At 47.9% G+C, this 20,055-nt stretch overlaps 1 protein-coding gene across 2 annotated transcripts in view; it reads left to right on the top strand.

The window, feature by feature from the left end:
- Positions 1-17,778: 17,778 nt before the first annotated feature.
- JDP2 (Jun dimerization protein 2) overlaps positions 17,779-20,055 on the top strand; it is a 41,622-nt gene continuing 39,345 nt past the window's right edge. Inside the window, exon 1 of one of the 2 annotated variants that reach the window (XM_061156589.1) lies at positions 17,779-17,933. The gene's annotated coding sequence lies outside the window, so the exon portion shown is untranslated. Of the gene's footprint in view, positions 17,934-19,037; positions 19,129-20,055 lie in introns of those variants that run through there. The other variant, XM_061156590.1, reaches the window with a different exon arrangement.

Below are 20,055 nucleotides of genomic sequence, written 5' to 3'. Positions count from 1 at the left end.
ATTACAGAGATAAGGCAATGAAGGCTCAAGACCCATGAATCACTTCGGTTGACAGTGGTAGGTCTGGGGTGGGGCCAGGCTCTCTCTGCTTCATCCTGCTGCTGCCCTGAAGGGGCGGGTGATGGCCTTAACAAAGTCAGGCAAGTGTTACGGAGACTGGGGGTACCTGGGGGTTTGTCTCAAATCTCGACCTCCGCTCCAGTCAAATAGAATTCTTCTAGCTCAACATCCTCTGTGTCCAGCAGCATCCCTAGCTTTATAAATGTCAGTCCATTTATGGTAGAGATGGTCATACCTCACTAATTTTAAAACAGTCACTGCCACTGCCAGTGCACTGCCAGGTCCTTTGTGCACAGTTCCAGTGTTTTCCTCAGCAGGCCTTGGGTCTTGGAGGTCCTCAGTGCCTGGGCAGGTGGTCCTTACTGCTTCCCCTTCTCTGTCTTCACAAGTTCCTCTTCTTTCTCCTCTACTCTAAGGACCTCATGCTTTCCCAGTCGCTCCTCCTGAGAAAAACAAACTTATAAGCATAACGGCATCAAAATGTTGTCTATTTAACTTGTTCCTTCTTTCAGGCCCCCCTTCCCCTCATTGCCTATCCCTGGTAGCTGGACATAGTGTTACTAATAAACACCCCAGCCCAGGCTTAGACTGTCAGAACTGAACCTGGGCTTTGGCTGGGCTTCACAGCAGTCTCCTTGTCTGGTTCTTCATCAGAACTTGAGACATTGTGCCAGGCTCTGTACTAATAGCCATATGAATTAAAATTATGACTCCATTGTACAGACCTGGGAACTGAGGCTCCTACCCAAGGTCATATAGGGAGGACTCAAATTCAAACCTGTTGGACATTAAAACCTAACTGTAGTCTTCTTGGTAAGGGTGTTTCTCACCCTTCTTGGTAAGGGTGTCCCTCAGCCATCTCCTTCCTACTTCCCACCACAGCTCTCAGGGAACTTGAAGATTCCTCATTAAGAGATTTATTCCTTAAGCCTGAAAGCATTTTGATTTTCAATGTGTGCATGCTAAGTCGCTTCAATCATGTCCAACTTTTTGCAACCTTAAAGATGGTAGCCCACTAGGCTCCTCTGTCCATAGTCTCCATTAAAATGCAAAAGCCCCTGGAAAGTATAGTCCCCTAAGCCTTTATTTTACCGCACTGGAGTAGGGAGTGTTTCATGGACAGGTCCTATGGGAGGACAAGGAAAGGAGGGCCTGGGGATGGGGAGGAGGGGCAGGATCCACGTGTCTAATTGGCTCAGGGACCCTTTCCCCTGGGCCTTGGTGAGCCCAAGGTTACCTTCCTTCTTCCCTGAGTCCCAGGGGCCCCAAGGGTGGTCAATTCCAGAGAGCTTCTTAGTGAGACCAGTTATGCAGAACATCTTCATTGCCTTCTAGTAGTCTCTATGGTTTCCAGGAGCCCTGAGCTTGGAGTACTGCATAGAGAGGCGGAGTTGAAGGGCCACACTCTCTCTCCCACCTACGGGACCCAACTTCTGTGGCTCAGAGAGCCAGGGTTCCTGCAAGGTGGGTGTGAGCCTGTGGTGTGTGAACAGGCATGTGGGTAGGGGTTCAAAAGCTACCAGCCCACTTGGCTCCTGGGTTGTCATGGCAACCAATCTTGCATTGGTCTGGGTGTTTCTGAAGGCAAGTCTTTCTGGCTGGCAGCGCTGATCCAGGCTGGGCTGAGAGCCCCTGCAGATGAAGGGACCATTGCATTTCTGGCTTTGACACCTCAGGCTTCCAGGACTGAGCCTCAAGAATCAATATTTTTATTTCTGGCTTGGCGCGGAAGTCTCTTCGCTGACCTGCAGAAATTAACCTGCCCCTCCGCATTCTGAGTCAGGACCTGAAGGCAAATGACAAATGTCCCCTGAACTGGGAACATCCCCTGGACTCCTCTTCACTGTCTCCCTCCCCTTGCTGCTGTGGTACTGGATCCACTGCTCTCTCTTTCTGCATATTTTCTGAAAATAGGAGGCAGGTTATCCTAATAAGGACTGAGGAATAGTTCATCACCATGCCAGGCATGGAGATCATACTTTACACGCCTCATTTACCCTCACTACAGTTACAGAAGGTGCAGACGAGGACTCATTTTACACTTGAGGGCACTGATGTGGGAGGAGAGTAAGTGGCTTGCCTGTGGTCGTGCAGCCAGGCTGTAACAGAGGCTGGATCGGAGCCCAGTTTGTCTGATTGTCAAGCCTGTGCTGGAACCGCTAGCGTGTAGCCTCCCAGTCCCAGTCCTGAGAGCGCACAGCGGGGAGGTACGGCCTACAGTGAGATGTACACACAGTGAGAGTGTTAGTCACTCTCGTGTCCGATTCTTTGTGACCCCATGGACTGTAGCCTGCCAGGTTCCTCTGTCCATGGAATTCTCCAGGAAAGAATACTGCAGTAGGTTGCCATTCCCTTCTCTAGGGGATCTTCCTGACCCAGGGATCGAACCCAGGTCTCTCACATTGAGGGCAGATTCTTTATCATCAGGGCCACCAGGGAAGCCCCGGAGCCACAAAAAATAAAAATGTGGCCCAGGATAGAGGGTCTTTCCCTCTCACTGCCATTGAAAATCATCATGTCTAAGAATAAAAGGATCCCTCCTAGGATTTAATGATCTAGAAGAAATATCAAACTGACTCCTAAATTAAAAGTTCACATTTTGTTTAAAATAGCAACTCAGTTATTTCCAGGCTTTTTAGACTTGTAGTGCTCTGTTGCTTTTGTTTGCTTATTTTATTATCTAGAAATTTTTTTTAATTTTATTTTTAGTTTCCTGCAAAAGCCCTCTTAGAACATCAAATCTGGGAGCTTTGAGGTTTTTTTTTTTTTTTCCTTCCTGCATTGGCATCACTCACAAGATGAAAAAGAAGGGAAAAACTATTCATAGTTTCCTTTTGTGGAGGGGAGGAAAAAGACATGAGAAATTCATGCAATATGCATACGGCTGGAGAAAAAGGAAAACCTGAGTTAGCCTTGAGCCTTGCCGGGGGATGCATTTACTGTCTCTTTGCAGAGTGCTTGCCGAGGTCCCTGGAGAACCCAGCTCTCTGTCCCCAAAGTCTGCGCCCCCTACCTCCACAGTCAATGCCTCTGTCCACTTTATTATTGCAAATATTTCTTTTGTAAAAGGACATTTTCCCAGTGGCTCAGTGGTAAAGAATCTGCTTGCCAATGTAGTAGACGTGGGTTTGATCCCTGGTCCAGGAAGATTCCCTGGAGAAGGAAATGGCAACCCAATCCAGTATTCTTGCCTGGAAAACCCTATGGACAGAAGAGCCTGGTGGGTTACAGTCCATGGGGTGGCAAAAGACTTAGTGAACAACAACAGCAAAATGACCTTTATCTGTATATGAGATTCAGTTTTAAAATGTTTGCTTTGGAGTCTTCAATGAAACCCTTAAGATAACTGGAGATGCCTAAAGATGTTACCTAAAATAAGCGGAGCAGGTTACCCCATGTGTCTGCTTTGTGAACATTCATTGAGCTGTACTTAATATTTGTGTGCCTCTTTGTCTGTGTGTTATGTGTGTTAGTCACTGAGTCGTGCCCTAGTCTTTGCGACCCCATGGACTATAGCCCGCAAGGCTCCTCTGTCCATGAAATTCTCTAGGCAAGAATACTGGAGTAGGTTGTTAGTTCCTGCTCCAGAGTTGTGTGTTATAGTTCAATTAAAAAATCCCTTCAGTATCAGAAAAATAAAAGAGTGAGGGCTCTGTCTGAATGGTGTGCAAATTAGAACAAGTGTGTGGGCGTCTGTGAGCTCTGGTCTTTGATAGAGCTGATGGGTTCCAATTTGGGGCCTCACATACAGCTTTCAGGACCCCTATATGGGCCGCACCAACATCACAGCTTGTGAAGAGCTTTCTCTGAGCAGCCTTCTTCTGGGGGTCCCATGTCTGCCTTTTGGCTTCTGGGGTCTCAAAATGCAGGGTTTGCACATGGTCGGGTGTAGAGACCTCAGTCCCTGTGTGCATGCAGTTAGGTGGTTTTCATTTGCATAGTGGTTCCAGTATATACTAGCTGTGTGACCCTGGGTGAGTTAGTTTCTTAACCTTTCTGAACCATGTATGTGCATGCTTAGTCATTCAGTCGTTATCTGACTCTTTGCGACCCTATGATTATAGCCCACCAGGTTCCTCTGTCCATGGGATTTTCTAGGCAAGAATACTGGAGTGGGTCGCCATTTCCTCCTCTAGGGGATCTTCCCGACCCAGGGATCAAATCTTTGTCTCCTGCTTCTCCTGCACTGCAGGCAGATTCTTTACTGCTGAACCACCAGGGAAGCCCCTAGTTTCTTCATTTACAGATGGAGGAGGAGAATACTGTCTGCAGTGTAGGACTGCATAAGGAAAGATTAAATAGGATGCTGCACGTGAAGGGCTTAGCCCAGGGCCTGGTGGACAATAAACTAACACCATGTATGGAATCCATACATCCGGGGATGCGGCTCAGGCATCCAGTTTTTGTGTTTTTTTTTAACCCTGCAGGTGATGCTGCTGCACAGTCAAGGTGAAGAATTACACTCTGACACGGCCTCTATCCTCACCTGTTGCACCATGGAAGATCCAAAACGTTAATTCTCTTCACTCCTTTTAGAAACTAGAGCAGAGGGCAGAGGGGCCTGCCCTTTGGAAAGGGTGCAGAGAGGCCAGAAGAAAGTAATTCCTTTCTCTCTCCTACAGATAGTCACTGACTGTGTGGCAGGTGAGGTTTGAGGGAAAGATAGATGGCCAGGAGTGACTCCTGTTCTTAGGGAGCTACCTGCTCACAGAGGAAATTGTCTGATGACACACATTGTCGGTGAAGAGGCACTGAACTCTTGGGCTCTGGTTCCAGCTTTGCCCCATCTAAGTGCCTCTGGGACTCATTTGTTACATCTATTAAGTGAGGAGGATGGACTGGTTGATTTCTGAGGTCTTTCCATCCCTGACATTCTATGAATCCACACTTTCATCCTTAAAAATGCTATATGATAAAACTCAACAATAAAAAGCCAAACTTGATTATAGATAGCCGAAGGCTCTGAACAGACACTTCACCAAAGAAGATATACCACAATTAACAAAATAACACTACACATTTATTGTGTGTGTTAGCTGCTCAGTCATGTCTGATTCTTTGTGACCCCCTGAACTATATAGTCCACCAGCTTCCTCTGTCCATGGAATTCTCCAGGCAAGAATCCTGGAGTGGGTAGCCATTCCCTTCTCCAGGGGATCTTCCCGAGCCAGGGATCAAAGATGGGTCTCCTGCATTGCAGGCAGATTGATTACTGTCTGAGCCACCAGGACACACTTATTAGAATGGCCAAAATCCAAAATACTGATGAAATCCAATGCTGGTGAGGATGTGGAGAAATAGGAACTCCCATTCATGCTGGTGGAAATCAAAATGGTACAGCTTGGTGATTTTTTACAAAGGTAAACCTACTTTTACTGTATGATGCAGCGATTGTTCTCCTTGGTATTTACCTAAATGAGCTGAAAACATGTCTGCATAAAATCCTGCAAGGAGGGGGCTTCCCTGATGGCTCAGTGGTAAAGAATCTGCCTGCCCATGCAGAAGACACAGTTCGATCCCTGATCTGGGAAGATCCCACAAGCTACGGAACAACTAAGCCCATGCGCCACAACTATTGAACTTGTGCTCTGTAAAGTCCGGATGCCACGATACTGAGCCCAATACTGAGCTGCAACTACTGAAGCCTGCTTGCCCCAGAGCCCGTGCTCCACAATAAGAGAAGGCACCACAATGAGAAGCCCACACACTGCAACTAGAGAGTAACACTTGCTTGACCCAACTAGAAAAAAGCCTGGGCAGCAACAAAGACCCAGCACAGCCAATAAATAACTAAATACATTTTTTAAAAACCTGCAAGCAAATGTTTACAGCAGATTTATTCATAATTGCCAAAATTAGGAAGCAACCAAGATGTCCTTCAGGAGGTGAATGGATAAACTGTGGTATATCCAGACATTGGACTGTTATTCAGCATTCAAAAGAAATGACATGAAGGAAACTTAAATGCATATTACTAAGGGAAAGAAACCAGTCTGAAAAGGCTACAGACAGTGTAATCCAACTATATGACATTCTAGAAGAAGCAAAATTATGGATGCAGTTAGCAGATTAGTGGTTTCTGGTGGCTAATGGGGAGGAAGGAATGAATAGGTGGAGCACAGAGACTTTTTAGGGTAGTGAAATTGCTTGGTATGGTACTATAATGAGGGATATATGCCATGATACATTTGTCTAGATCCATAGAATGGACAACATTAAGACTGAACCCTAAGGTAAATGATGGACTTTGGGTAAAGATGTGTCAATGAGGGTTCATCAATTACAGTATACCACTCTCGTGAGGATGTTGACAGTGGCAAAGGCTGCGCTTACATAGGGGACAGGAAGGATATGGGAAATCTCTATACTTTCTCTCAGTTTTGCTGTAAACCTAAAATGCTCTAGAAAATAAAGTCTATTAAAAAGCAGAAACAAATAAAACATCATAATGTATATGGTTAAGGGCATGTGCCTTGGAGCCAGACTGTCTGTGTTTGAGTCTAGCTCTGCCCCCTAACTAGCTGTGATCTATAGCAAATTAGCTGAACATTCTGTGCTTTTGTTTCCTCATCTGTAACATGGGGATAATAATAATATGCCTGCTTCATATTTGTGTGTGTGTGATGATTTAAAGAATTAATAAATTTTAAATCATTTAGCACAGTGATTGGCATACAGTACTCAATTAATATTAGCTACTATTAAAAATGTGAATCTATTTTAAGAGTTGATTTCATTTGTTTGGCTGTTGCCACCACTGACCATAGCAATCCCTTGTACTCAGGAGAGACAATTAGATGTCTGACAGAATGGAACTTCTCTTTATGGTATGTTGGTATAGAAGATCTTTTTCAGAGCCAGAGCTTTCAAACCCACACATGCTCTGAGACCTAGAGAAGATGCTTCTTAATAGGCCCAAGCCAATGGATCAGGCAGGGAAAAACAGCAAGGTACCTACAGTTCAGATTCCCTGGTGGCTCAGCTGGTAAAGAATCCACCTGCAATGCGGGAGACCTGGGTTCAATCCCTGCTTTGGGAAGATCCCCTGGATAAGCGAACAGCTATCCCCTCCAGTATTCTGGCCTGGAGAATTCCATGGGCTGTACAGTCCAGGGGTCGCAGAGTCTGACTGAATGACTTTCAATTTCCATTTCAATTACCTACATTTCATTTGCCCGAGTGACCTGGCAGATCCCCCAGTCTCCATTCTTTCCTTCACCAGCCAAACACTCTTCTGTTTCTGATATCACTCTGGGGAAGAAAGCTCTGTGTTAGAGTAACAAAGATTGGTGTTCAAGCTTGAGGTAATTTTATCATCTTTGACCATCGCAAACACCCTTGAGTACCATGACCTTTGAGAGATTAGTTGAGAACAGCTGATGAACTTTGACATTTTGTCACATACTTTTAATGCATTTAATGTTTATTGGACATTCTCCCCAATAGCTCTATTAGCATAATTGAATTTGGAATTTACACATGTGCATTTGCACTGCAATTAGGATTGCTTTTTAAAGGACCTAAGAACTTTAAATGATATATATTGCTTTCGGACAGAGAATGAACCAGGTATTAAAGTAATTAAGATCAAGTAGTATATACAGTAGTCAACTTCATCCAAAAAGTGTCACTTAGCCACAGCCTGTAAAGAAACCAAATGAGTGCCCCTAACAGGCAACTCCCCCCACTTTCCCTTCCATGAAGATCCACTTGCATCACCATTTCACTGGTAGTGATAATTGTAGAGGCATCTGTCTCATAGGATGTTAAAGTCTGCCAGGGGCTTGCATGAACATTAAATTATTTCCTTTGACCTTCACAACAGCCTTGTTAGAGGAACCTGAGGCTCTCAGAGATAAAGGATCCCACTCAACTTTTTTCAGTTGGTAAGAGGCACCATTTGGACCCAGTTCTTTGGCTTCAAAGCCATGCTCCATCCTTTAAGTTTTAACACTTTCTCCCTTTGCTGGAAGTTGCATGTCTGGCTCCCCACCTCTGCCTTCTCGGCTGGCAGAGCTTCTACTTAGCTCCGGTATCCCTGCCGCCTCCAAGGAATGAGGCTGATCATAATCAACCTAGCACCCTGGCCAGGGATTGGTCCAGAGATGGGCGTGTGACTAAATCTGGCCAATGAGATGCAAGGGGGTGTCTAAGGAAGCGGTTTTTCTGACCTTAAAAATTGAGTGTGGAAGAAACCATATTCTTCGATTGGTGGGAAGAGCTCTGTCTTTCCGCCATTTTATTTTGATTTCTGTTTTACTGCTCATGATGTCTTTTAAAGAGCACCTGACTAACTTCCTTTGACTGGGCCTATGGGCCCTTGCTCATCTCTGTTAACACAGAGACTGAGTCTGGGATGTAATGGCACCTGGCTACAGTTCCACACTAGCCCAAGGCAGGGAGCCTTCCCCCAGGGAGAGGGTGCAGCTGTCCGGGCTGGATGAGCCTGGCCAAATGGGGGCATGTGTGGACTTGGGTCCACCAGCTGCTCTTAGAGGAGGCTGGCAGCCAACCCCCTGACCACACCTGTGCTTTACTTTGATGCTTCAGTAACAGTGGTGGGGGGGAGGGGTGATGGGCAATGGTGCCTCCTTAAGGGAGCTTTCTCTCTGAGACCATGATTACTAAGCCCTGTGGCTTGGAAAAGCTCTTTCTTCTTTGAGAGGCCAAGTCCCAAATGAGAAACCTCTAAGAACCAGAAACTAAGCTTTTACACATAGACATTAACCCCCTGGGACTTCCCTGGCAGTCCAGTGGTTAAGATTCGGTGCTCCCAATGTAGGGGACAGGGGTTCCAACCCTGGTAGAGAGACTAAGATCGCACAGGCAGCATCAGTTTAGTTGAGTTCAGTCGCTCAGTCATGTCCGACTCTTTGCAACCCTATGGACTACAGCACGCCATGCCTCCCTGTCCATCTCCAACTCCCTGAGCTTACTCAAACTCACATCCATTGAGTCAGTGATGCCATCCAACCATCTCATCCTTTGTCGTCCCCTTCTCCTTCTGCCCTCAATCTTTCCCAGCATCAGGGTCTTTTCAAATGAGTCAGTTCTTCGCATCAGGTGGCCAAAGTGTTGGAGTTTCAGCTTCAACGTCAGTCCTTCCAATGAACATTCAGGATGGACTGGTTGGATCTCCTTGCAGTCCAAGGGACTTTCTGCCAAAAAAAAAAAAAAAAAAAAGAATATGAACCCCTTAGTTCCTAGTACCTTGGCTAGCTTCCGAAATGGGTTTAGTAAATCTTAACTGGATATGTAACATTAACAGCATAGAATGATTATATGGTGTTTCTGTTTTCAGAGTGAATCTTCTATTGCTTCCATCATTCTTCTGTGAACCCCTGGAGGATGGCATGGCAATCAACTCCAGTATTCTTGCCTGGAGAATCTCCATGGACAGAGGAGCCTGGTGGGCTACAGTCAATGGGGTTGCAAAGAGTTGGACATGACTGAGCGACCAAGGACAGCATATAGAACATAAGAAGCTGGAGGTAGGTGAGCCCTGCTCAAAACCAGGTCTCTGGGCTCCCTTCTTGTTGCTCGAGCAAGAGACAGTCAGAATGGCCCCTGATTTAGGGCGTTGAGATCCCTGAGATCCACATGCCCCACATCCAGCTGGCTTCACCATCCTTGTCTATTTTGCTTCCAGGCAGTCTTCATTGCTGCCAGTGTCTTGTCTTTTTAAGAAAGGTCCAAGCTCTTCTCCCACGCAAGCAGCACCCTGAGCCTCTGACCCAAGCTGGGTTCAGACCAAGGCTGGACACCTTGTCAAAGGGGGTTTCAAACTATAGCATCCAAGAACTCCCTTGCTGAGCCCTTACTTGTGCTAACCACTGTCCTGAGTGCTTTGCAGGCAGTAACTCTTTGAATATTTATATATTTAAACCTTTATAATACCCCTATGTGTGTGTGTTAGTCGCTCATTTGTGTTGACTTTTTGCGAACCCATGGATTCTAGCCTGCCAGGCTCCTCTGTCCATGAGATTCTCCAGGCAAGAATACTGCAGTGGGTTGCCATTTCCTTCTCCAGGGGATCTTCCTGACCCAGGGACTGAACCCAGGTCTCCCACATTACAGGCAGATTCTTTACCATCTGAGCCAACAGTGAAGCCCCCAATACCCCTATGGGCTGGGTATTATCACACGCACACCCCCATTTTAATGATGATGGAATCGAGCACAGAGCCATTAAGTAACTTGCCCAAGGCCACACAGTTAGTATGTGTCAGAGACGGGACAGTCTGGTTCCAGAGTCTATGCTCTGTGCCACTGTGCTCTACTGCCCTGCGAGATGCGCTAACCTTTGAAGATCAGATAAGCAGAAGAAAACCTTGTGTGTGGATGGCCACGGGTGACAACCTGAGACCTCATGATGATGAAGAGGTCTGGGAGAGTTAGGGCTGGGCAGAGGAGTCTGAGGGGCCCCCCTGGAGCACTGAGACTGTCACCTATGGGAGAAGGGAACAAGCTCCTAGGAAGCTTCTGATAAGACACCTGCCCCTGTGATGAGAGGAAGAGGCCTGGGGCACCAAGCTGATTAGGAGAAGAGGCTCTGACCAGGAAGAAAAAGACTGGTTTCTCTGTCTATCTTGTAACACCCCTTCATTCTCCTTTGCACAGTTGTAATTATTTAGTTAATTAGCTAATGACTGACTCATCAAAGAACTGGGCCAGCCTTGTTCACGATGGTATCGCCACAGTCCCGCACATGGAATCAAATATTTGTTGAGTGAATGAATGAAGGAAGGAATGAATGAAGACCCAGCCCTGTGGTCTGAAGGGTACTTTCAGTCAGAGCGCTGGGGAAGGCTCCTGAAGGGGAGGGCACAAAAATAACAAGTTGGCATTTGAGGAAGTATTTGAAAGGAAAGGCAGGCTTTAAAAAGGAGGAAGGAGAGGATTAGGAAGGTATATTTAAGAGATAGAGAAACACTGGCGGGAGGCAAGGGTAGGGAAATGTGGGCATAAAACCTGAAAGGGAGCCTGTGAGCCTGGCCGGGGCTACCAAAGGCGCCTTGTCCGGAGGACTCCTCCGGCTGCAGGGCGAGCGGCCCCCCTCAGAGCCTCATCCTGCGGCCAGCCCCAGATGTGTCCTTCTAACAGCAGTGAGTTCTATTTAATGACTGCAAATGTTTTCTCCTCCTTGCCCAGGGACAGCAGCAAATCCGCCCCCCTCCCCGCTCCCAACCCCCCCAGGTTCCAAGTGTGGGGAGCTCTTCTGGTTCCTGGGTTGAATTTCTGTGAGCTTGGCCTGGGGACAGGTATGGAGCTCTCTGGAAGGCACCCTTGGGCCAATGCAGGGTGGTGTGCTTAGGAAAGCAGGTGGCAAAACCTGGCCTGGATTGCCTGGAGCTGGAAGAGCTTTCCTAGAAGTGAAAAGTCCCATCCCTCCCCCCACACTGGGGCTCACACAACAGCCCAGTCATAGGCCCCCCTCCCCTTGGCTCCTTCCCACACCTCGTTCTGCCACACCACCAAAATTGTTGAGTGTAAGAGGAAACGCCACCTCCAGCAGAAAACCTCGGGGACGTTTTTTTTCCCCCTTCGATAAACATTTGCTGAAATAACTTTTTTATTGGTGGTTGTTTCAAAACACAGAGCATAAAGAGAGGCCCGAGAATTATTCCCATCATAACTTTTGTTCAGCTGGATCTATGTCATCAGCGTGGGCCTCAATTTCCTCATCTATAAAATACAACCCCTTCCTCACTTAAATATTCCACAAGTGTGGGCTGTATGAGGAGTGACTGATCTTTTATATTCTGCTCAGCATCTGTTTGATGAAAATTCCTTAAGTGCTGGGAGTCCAGGGTGCTTTTGACATTATTGGGGATACAAAAGAAATTATATTCTGACTCATGCCCACTACTTAAAGTGGCCGTTAAATGCCAACCTCAAAGTCAGTTTATGACAGGTGCTATAGGAGTTTTAGAAATGTAAGATATCTCTGCATCTCAGGTAACCTCAAGCATGCTGGAATGACACTGTGTATATGAAATAAACAGAACACTTTTAGGGACTTTCCTGGTGGCCCAGTGATTAAGAATCTACCTTGTAATACAGGGGATGTGGGTTTGATTCCTGGTCAGGGAACTAGGATTCCACATGCTGCAGGGCAACTAAGCCTGCAACTACTGACCCTGCAAGCCACAACCAGAGAGTCTGTGTGTCTCAATGAAAGATCTGATATGATGCAACTAAGGCCCAACACAGCCAAATAAACAAAAAAAAAAGAAAAGAAAAAAAAAATTTTTAAAAGAGAGAATAATTTAAAATAGCATATGATTACTGATACATGGGTGGGGATATGCTACTCAAGGTTGAAAGAGGGAGAAATCTCTCTAGGTTTGACAAATCTAAGATGGTTACTTAGCAGTAGGGCTTGGGTTGGCTAAAACGTAATGAGGATAATGGTGAAGATAATAATGACGAATACAGGCAAACTTATTGAACTCCGCGTGTGGAAGGTATTAATAATAAGTATCACACTGAATCTTCACATCAACCTTCTAAAGTAGGCACTATTACTGTCCTCATTTAGCAGACAGGGAAACTGAGGTCCAAAGATTTTTATGGAGGAATTTGACCAATCCATAGTAACATTTTGTAGGTATGAAGGGATAGGGGTTAAGAAGAAAGGAAAACGTGAAGAAGGGTCCTCCATCTCTCTAGAAGCAGCATTCCTTGGGTGCTAAGTGGAAACATTTTCATAGCATAATGTCAACGCTTTCAGATTAAACTCCTTCTTTTAAAAATGATTTGAGGCCTCTAGAGTCTATATCCTTATATTTATAATGTACTTTTCAGATCTAAACAAGTACAGAGGACTCATCTCAGACCTTCTCTATGTTACATGTGACCATACTGACAACCCATTTTGGCTTCCATGGCAGTGGGGAACCAATTCCTGTGTCAAGGGAGATGAGATCTGAGGAAACTTGAGGTTCTGTGCTTCTAGGGGTGCTCTTTGTCTGCTAACTTCTTTGCCTCCTCTTATAGCCCCAGTTTGTTAATTATCATCATCTCCTAAGACTGAGTCCCAGGCCAGCTTCTGTTTACTCATTCATTAACTCAAAATTTGTTAATCACCTACTATCTGAAATTCAATATTTCTAAAGATCGTCTTTAAAGGAGTTTGGTGATTCTACCTATAATCCTGGTGTCAACTTCAGGGAGCACCTGTATATGCATGACTTACACAATGACATCCCCACATGGACCTTTCAGGTTCTCCCAGGTATTTTCAAGACATATGCTGAAACAGAATATTCTGGGAGCAGAATGCATCAGCTCCTCCCTAGATCACTTATGTCCTCATTTCCCCATTTTAATGAATATCATCCATCTTCCTGGTTCTCTATTCTGTCGTCTTTATGGGCAAGGATGATATCTTCCTTTTGCTTTGCCCCCTCAAATAGAGTGGCATATAGTGTATGTCTCATAGCAAACATTCAAACAAAGGTGTCTAAATTATTTAAATGACTAACTGAACTTTGAACTGTAATATAGCCGCTCAGTGTAGTTCAGTATTTGGTCTCAGATGATTGAGTGGCAACTCAAATTTTCTTCTTAAATACTTCAGCCATGAATATATACACATACATATATATGGGAAATTAAAAAAACTTTAAACCAGACACACCCCACCCCAAATCACTACCATGTAGACTTCTCCTCCTACCCTAAGGAAGAGAGTGGAAGGCTCACTTCTGGTCTCTCCTGTAGATATTTCATTGAGCCAGGGGAAAGTAGGAGGAAGAAACCATCATAAACAGGTCTCTGTATTTTGTAGACTGTATAACAGCCAATCTCAACTTCTTGTTTGATTTTATGATACCATCCTGCCCTTCACCTAAGAACTCTCTGTGGCATTTTTAAAATTTAGCTAATTTTTTAAAACCTCATTTTTGAAAACTTTGGGTTAACCCCATGGATCACTAGGGCCACTGAAAGACTGATATTGAGAATGGTTTTATTTATACCAGGAGCTGCAAAATCAAATGCTTCCAGAGGCCAGGCAAGCCATGTAAATGCCCCAGTAGGCTGGGTGGATACTGTGGCAAACTGTGGTGTTTAAGTCCCATCCAAGAGAACAGCTTCAAGTAGGCTGCAGCCCATTGTTGCCATTAGAGAGTTCATGATGGGATATATATTAACCATTCACTAGTACATAGTTCTCTTCTTCTCCTGGTACATAGGAGGACTGAATGTCTCCACCTCTTTGAAATTAAGAATGGCCATGTGACTTGTTTTGGCCAATGAGATGTAAACTAAAGTGATGTATGTTACTCCAAGAGGAAATATTTACCTGCTGGTACACGGCCCTCTCCACCTCTTTCTCTTTCCATGCCATCTTGACCAGGGACACATTCGCTGATACGGAGGTGCCATACTGAGCCATCACCTGCAGGCCAGCTGCCCTGAATGCCACCTCAATCCACAGCAGTCTTGTGCAGTAAGAATCAGCGGCTCATGTTAAGCCACTGAGTTTTGGAGGATGTTTACTACTGCAGCATAACCTGTCCTAACCTATATTTTTGTTTTTGGATTTTTTTTTTCTGGGAAATAACATTTTATTTTCTGTTGGAGTACAGTTAATTAACAATGTTGTGTTAGTTGCAGGTATAAGGCAAAGTGGTTCAGTTATATGTGTATCTATTCTTTTTCAAATTCTTTCCCCATTTAGGTAGTTACATAATGTTGAGCAGAGTTCCCTGTGATATATAGTAGGTCCTTCTGGTGATTCATTTAAAATATAGCAGTGTATACACATCAATTCCAAACTCCCTAACTGTCCCTCCCCGCTATGCCCCTCCAACCATGTTTGTTCTCTAAGTCTGTGAGTCTATTTCTTTTTATATATATATACAATTTTATTTATTTATTGTTGACAGTGTTGGGTCTTTGTTGTTGCTGTGCCACTTTTCTCTAGTTGAGGTGAGCGGGGCTACTCTTTGTCGTGGTGCGTGGGCTTCCCATTGCAGCGACTTCTCTTGCTGTGGATCTCAGATGCCAGGACACGCAGGATGCAGTAGCTGTAGCCTGTGGGCTCAGGATGTGATTCTTGTGCTTTGGAGCACAGGCTCAGTAGTTGTGGCCCGCAGGCTCAGTTGCTCTGCAGCACGTAGGATCTTCCTGGACCAGGGATTGAACCCGTGTCTCCTGCACTGGCAGGTGGATTCTTTACCACTGAGCCACCAAGGAAGCCCAAGTATATTTCTTAAACTGACTATTATATGTTACCTTTGACTTTGTTCAAAAGCACAGAAATTGAGATTTTTGAAATCTTTAATACGTTTTTTTAAAAAAAAGGGAGTTTGTTTTTTTTTTTGCTGGTTGAGCCAGCAAAGCCAAATTCACCATGGCAGCTGCTAGTTTGCAATTTTTGGTCTGTACAGTTTGAGTAGAAAATGGAACAACGAATGAGTGATTTTTCTATTGTGCAACCATCCTGTCTGAACTCCTACGTTGCTTATAGTCAGTGTCACTCAGTAGCTTTTAGTTACTCTTGGTCTAGCGGTTTATTAGTGTTCATGTCATCCTTCCTAACTAGATGGGCGGTAGGGACAGGTGAGGAATCATGTCCTAAACTTTGTGTACCTCACAGGCACAGAATATAATTTCAGTAAATTCTCAGCATGAAGACTAGTTAATTGGTTGTTTGCTCTGAATTACCACTTCCTTCAGGAATAGTGGAGGAATAGGTGTGGGCAATTACTTACTTTTCCTTGCCAGTTCACTTTTTCCTGTTTGCAAAGAGGTTGGGATTCATCAGGGCTTCCCTGGTAGCTCAGACAGTAAAGAATCTGCCTGCAATGCACGATACCCGGGTTCGATCCCTGGGTCGGGAAGATCCCCTGGCGACAGCAGTGGCTATCCACTTCAGTATTCTTGCCTGGAGAATTCCACAAACATAGGAGCCTTCAGGCTACTGTCCTTGGGGTCGCAAAGAGTCAGACACGACTGAGCAACTAAGCACTTGCAGGCTGAGATTCATCAGTGCCCTTTAAGCTTTAAAACACAATACCTAAATAAGTCAGAAAAGCAAAACAGATTGTATTAATCAGAACTTTTCTAGCTGCAAGGAATAGGAAACCTAAATTCAAACTGCCTTAGGTAAGGTATAAGGTACAGCTTTCTATAACTAAAAACTCCAGAGGCAGGAATAATGTCAGGCATGGATGGATTGAAGAACTCAGACAATGCCATCTGAACTTGATCTGTCTTGACCTCCATGGCTTGGTTATTCTCCTCTCCTCTTCTTTGCATTAGCTTCACTCTCAGTAGACTCTCTTACATGGTAGCTTCTGGCAGATTCAGGTCCAACTTTTGGTAGCTTCTCTTCCCAGCAGGTCCACAAAATTGCCAGTCTCATCAGACTAACTTGGGACACATGGCAGGCTCTGAGGTAACGCATTGACTGGGGCTAGATGTTTTAACCAGGACTTTTTTAGTTGCAAGGAATAGAAGCCTAAATTTAAACTGCTTTAGGCTGGGTCACCTGTCCCTCCCAAAGAGCCAGTGGTAGAACGGTTCCAACAGCAAGGTAAGGAGAAGCAGATCAATATGAACATAAGTGGGTCAATTTATCATCTCTCCCTCCGGAGACTTCCAGAGGCAATGACTAAGCAGAGGAGCTGAGTAGGGGACCATGTGACTGGAGATCTTGAAGCTGTGTTTATATAACATTCTATATAAAATTTAAAAGCATCCATATCAAATAATGGAGGAGACCTAATGGATATTATAGGGAGATGGAAGGGGCTAAAGACCTCCAAGTTATCCCTTGTGCCACCCCTGTACTGTATTTAATTTGTGAATGAAGCAAAGGCCCAGTTGGCCTGCCAGTGGCCCAGTCAACCCTGGAGAGGACTACTCTAACCACACACACTAATTATTAGTCCCACATATAGATCAGCATCATTGACTCAATGGACATGAGTTTGAGCAAACTCTGGGAGATAGTGAAGGACAGGGAAGCCTGGCATGCTACAGTCCATGGGGCTGCAGAGAGCAACACGACTGAGCGACTGAACAACACATAGATCAGTTTGTTTTTCCAAAGTCTCAGATGAAGACGAATAGAGTAACATTCTCCCTGTTCACTGTTTTCTTCCATATAACTGTCCAGACTTCAGTCTCAGGGAAACAATGTAAGCTGGTGTCACAGTACCCAGCTTTGATCTTTATGCTGTAGTAAAAAGGTGTAGTTGACCTTTCTGGAGCTGAGAGTCATGTTCTTTCACAAGACTATCAAATTACCATTCATTTTCCATTGTACCTTCTTTCAGGGCCTTACTTTCTTTTACTTGCTAACTTCAATGCTTTGAGGGAGAGAGCTGTCAGTGAAGGTGAAAATGGTCAGTGTCATGGGGACTTGGTCTGTCTTTCCCACCATAAGACCAGTCCTCTGATCCAGACATACTTTCCTGCACTGGGGTCATAAGGAGAATAGGACCTCACTGTCCTCCTGTTGAAGAGACCTGCTCGCTGGGCTCTGCTCGCTTGCTCCCATCTGTCTTAAGGCTTGTTGTTTCTTTCGCTCTGAGCATCTGCACTCCAAGAAGGCATGAACTTTTTCTTTCACTTCCTTTCTTCTGCGGGTGATGATCTGACATCACCCTGAGAAGGAGGCTGAAGGTCGCCGAATATAAACACTGTCACTCCTCTCTGGCTGAGGCAGAAAGGCGGAGGGTTGAGTGAGCACCCAGGGGTCTGGAGGAAGGGGACAGAAACCACGATGCCAAGGTCTCGGGCGCCACATGCGTGCTGGAGGGCTCCCCATCTCTGTGCGTTTACACGCTGAAGGCAGCGGGGAGGACACATTTCCTCTGGAGTCACCCTTAACCATCTGCCGCTCCAGGAGGATGAAGGTAGGAGTCCAGGTGGCAATGGAAGTTGTCATGGGGAAGAAGGCCATTTGGGGTGGGCTGAGGGCTGGGCTGCTCACAGGAGTGTCCCTGGGCGGAAAAGAAGACTAGGGGGCAAACTGTGTGAGCCACTGGGAAAGGGAAAGGGGCTCAGGTTGCTGCCCAAGGAAGGCAGGTCTCTCGAAATGAACCACCCTGGGGCTTAAGGACAGCTGAAGTGGCCAAGTGGGCCAGTGGGTCGGGGGAGAAGCACCCAGCAAACGCCTTGGTCCTCTGCCCATCCTTCTATAGAAAAGTCAAACAGGCTTGCGAGATCATTTCCTCACTCAGTGCTGAAGTGTCCAAGGATGAAAATGTGTTGAAATTCTCTCTCTCTCTCTCTCTCTCTCTCTCTCTCTCGGTTTGGAAAAAAAAAAAAAAAGAGCTAAGAATTGAGGAAGATGGTTCACCACTGGCTACATCTGCTCTCCAAAGAGCTCTGGACTTGTCCCGCCGCCGCCTTCTCGGTTCTCCCGGCCGGAGCTCGTGTCTCGCGGTGGAAGCCGGGCGGCGGTGCGCGGGGGATGCTCTTACATAATCGCCCGGCCGCGTCCTGCTTCCTCGCGCGCGCTCCTGCATCGCGCGGGCTTGGAGAGCCTGGGGGGGGGGGGGGGGGGTACCGCGATGGAGCCGGGGCAGGCGCTGCGGGGCCGGGGCGGCCCCCGCGGGGTGGGGAGGAGAGTGAGGAGCCGCGGGAGGAGGGCGCGAGAGGCGGCGGGGGAGGTGAAGGTCAGTGGGTGTGAAGCGCCCGATGCACACCGCCCCCCCCCCCCCCACCCGCCCCCGGTCCTCCCCTGTCCCCTCCTTCCCTTCCTCTCCGTCCCCCTCTGACGTCTGGAGCTGGCAGCCCGGCCGGTTCCGCATTCCCGACCCCTCCCCGCCGCCCAGGGGCCGCTATATAGCCGGGGCTGATGCAACCCGTCCCGCCGCCCGCCACAGCCTGCGGGAGGGACGCTCGGAGGCCGCGACGGAGGGGGGGCGCTGCAGCGGCGGCGGCGGCGGCGGCGGCTGGGCTGGCGCCGCGGCGGCTCCCGGGCCGGGACGGGCCTCGGCACCGGGCGGAGCTCGGCGGCCGGGCGGCAGCGGCGCTGAGCGGGCACGGCGCCTGCAGCCGGGCCCTGGCCCCGGGGGCGCCGCCTCCGCCCGCGGCTTCTGCACGGTGGGTGCGAGGGCGCGCGCGCGCCGGGGGGCGCCGGGCTGGCGGGGTGGGGCGCGCCGGCTGCGGGCACCTGGGACGGCCGCACACCCCTCACCGCCAGTGCTGGCGGAGCGCGCCGGAGCCCCCGGAACCCGAGTCCCGCGGGGAGGCTCCGGCAGCCTTGGGAGCCCGCGCGGCCCCGGCGAGGGGGCGCTCTGCAGCCCGGACCCGCTCCCGCTAAGCGCCCGCGAGCCGGTGGCTTTTTCTTTGGTTCCCGCCCTGGGACGGGAGGCTCCGTCCGCTCCCGGGACTGCCGAGGCGATCTCTCTGCCTCCCTTCCGCGCGCTCCTCCCCCGTGCATTTTGCAGGGAGGTGCTCTCGCGCGGCGGGGAAGGCGGGTGAGTGGGGAGAAGACTGCCCCGGGGTGGAGATGGAGGGTTGAAGGCCCGGGAGGTGCAAGGGTGCCGGTGGTGGAGGGATGACAGGGACCTGCTGGGCAAGTCGTGCCCGCCCCTCCCCTTCGCTGGGAGGAAGAGCGGCTCCCTGAGGACCTGGAGGAGGGCGCCGACAAGGGCTGGGCTCTCCATACAATGAAGAGGGTTTCTCTCAGGGCCATTGCTCGGGGATTCCCCCTCTCGGAGGGGGACGTGGGGGAGGGTCTAGGGGCGGCCGGGTCCCCTTTGGGCTCCCCCAGCTGCCAAGCCAGGTTACATAAGGAGTCAAGCCGGCTGCGCTAGGTAACCAGCCCCTCCTCTCCGGCCCAGCCCAGTTTAGACGGCTCTCTCCTGCCTCGCCCCTCAAAAGAGCCTGAACGGTTAGGACTTATACGGCCTGGACCCCTGATCCCGGGGTTGCAGTCCCAAGTTTTGCCTGGGTCAGTGGTGGGGTCGGGGGTGGCACAGGGAGACCCTCTGCTCTTCGGCAGGGAGGATGGGCTGTCCCTGCGGC

The sequence above is a fragment of the Dama dama genome, chromosome 12, assembly GCF_033118175.1.
Source record: "Dama dama isolate Ldn47 chromosome 12, ASM3311817v1, whole genome shotgun sequence".
NCBI lineage: Eukaryota > Metazoa > Chordata > Mammalia > Artiodactyla > Cervidae > Dama > Dama dama.
Note: the sequence above shows the minus strand (reverse complement) of the source record. Positions and strands in the feature narration are given on the sequence as shown.